General features: G+C 38.3%; 1 non-coding gene across 1 annotated transcript; it reads left to right on the plus strand.

Moving 5' to 3' along the window:
• Nucleotides 1-232: 232 nt before the first annotated feature.
• Nucleotides 233-444, plus strand: LOC125339761. The gene has a single exon (XR_007208611.1). It is a non-coding gene; the product is annotated as a small nucleolar RNA SNORA73 family (small nucleolar RNA).
• Nucleotides 445-2188: the final 1744 nt, after the last annotated feature.

The raw sequence follows: 2188 nt of genomic DNA on the forward strand, positions 1-2188 counted from the left end.
GAGAGAAAGGAAAAGTGACAGAAATCTATCCTCTGAATTTTCACATATTTAAATAAGTACATCTATTATAATTGAGAATTCTCTACATAGAATTATGCTATGATGAATTCATATCTTTGAGGAACAAGCAATAAAAACAAACTTTGCATGGAGCTGACATGCTCATTAGGAAACAGAAACATTTGGGCTTATTTAGTTCCCTCTATAATTAGCCCTCTGCAGAAGAGCCATTTAAACATGGCTGAGTCCCCTAGAGATCATTTTCTTTGGGCTTTGTCTTCATGGCATGGCATCGGGGAACACTGAGCTCTGCCCCACGAAGTACAGTCATTTTCCTCAATGTTGCACATGAAACCAGGTTCTATGTCTGTGCCTGCATGTTTCTACAACTTCCCAGAAGTATATGGACAATGACTGAAGAGATAAACTATGCAGGAAACAGTGTATAAAAATGTGGTAGAGAGCACAATTCCTCTCCAATAAATTACTTCTGCAAAATACCTCTAGAAAGTCCAGCACCTAGCTCTGTGACCCAGAATTTGAAAGTGGACTGAGACTAAATACAAAGGTTCTCAAGATTACAGTCATTCAGTAACTCCCCAACAATTGTGTCAACTGAAGTTTCCATGGATCAGATTTAAGTCTGTTGTTATGTCTTCTAGGTAAAGTGCAAACCATCAGAGAGTGCCACAAAACACATATGGTTGGGACAACAGAAAGTGACACTTCTTACAATGTACCAAATGAACAAAATTGTTAAAAAACTCTCTTTAGATGGCAGTTTATTTGTACGTGTGTGTGTTGTGTGTGAACACATATACTATATATGTATGTGTGTACATATATATTTATATATATGAGAGAGAATCATATTTGGTCTTTGATCACTACTAGTGACACAGAGATCCTAATACTTTTGTTTTCCACTAAACAGGTAGCTGAAGCTCAAAAACACATAGATTGCCCCAAGAGAGGGAGTTTTGGAAGGACTGGGCCACGTGATTAGAGGTTTGTAACTTTCAGCCCTACCCTTACTCTCCTGGAAGGGGAGAGGGAGGACCAGAAGATTACCAGTTACCAATGGCCAGTGTGTTAATCAGTCACCTGCATGACCTGCAGGTTCCAGATTGCTGAGCACATGGAGAAACTTGGAAGAGGCTTTTCTTGGAGAGGGAGTGAGTTTGGCAGCTTCCCCCACATACCTTTCCCTATTCCTCTTTTCTAGCTGGTTGTTAGTCGGTGTCCTTTGTAATATGCTTGGGCTTAACACAAAAATTGCCTCAGTTCTGTGAGCTGTGTTAGGAAATTTAACTGTACTGGGAAGGAAATTGCAGAAACAAACAGATCAGAAGTAGAAGTGGCAAACTAATGCTTGATATTATCCTCAGATCCTGTGAGATCTGGCATAAGAAAGCATCAGAACTGAGTTAGATTATTGGGTATTTCCTTGGTGTCACCTAGGAAATTGTATGATGGGAATAGGTGAGTCCACACATCTGGATAGACTGTTCTATATTGTACAGAGTGTGAAGTTAGAGACACTTTGACTTTTCCTATTACAGTAGGAGAAAAAGTATGGAAGGACAGAAGCAAAGAAAGAAAATGAGTATGGATACTTTTGTTTCCACACTTTGTCTGATGAGAGGACTCATAAGCAATGACACCACAGTGTCAATGTCGTTCCTTCATCATTCTCACCTTGGTTTCTAAGCACCATCTCCCACAAGAGAGTAGAGCTCTGAGAAATGACAGGTATCTGAGTAGATGCAGGAAGTAAACAAAGATGAAGAGGTTTTTTTTGTTTACAAAAATCAAGACTTCAAACAGAATGATACAAAATCTAGATCTAACAGTTCCCATTGGACAAATTTAGAGCAACACGAACAATATAATAAACAATTACATGAATAAGTTATAGTCCGCAAATGAAAATAATCCATAAGCCCTTATCAATATAAAACTTCCCAGTCTTAAGTTGTTTTATTTAATTTTATTGTCAAGGTGTTGTACAGAGGGGTTACAGTTACATACATAAGGTAGTGAGTACATTTTTTGTCAAATTTGTTACCTCCTCCTTCATTTTTCTCCTAGCTACCCTCCCCAGCCCCCCAGTTGTACAGTTTATTTCTAACACATTATCTTATGAATTTCACTATTTTATTCCTTAACCCTTTATCCTTTGTCTCAC

The sequence above is a fragment of the Perognathus longimembris genome, chromosome 21 (assembly GCF_023159225.1).
Source record: "Perognathus longimembris pacificus isolate PPM17 chromosome 21, ASM2315922v1, whole genome shotgun sequence".
NCBI classification, from domain to species: domain Eukaryota; kingdom Metazoa; phylum Chordata; class Mammalia; order Rodentia; family Heteromyidae; genus Perognathus; species Perognathus longimembris.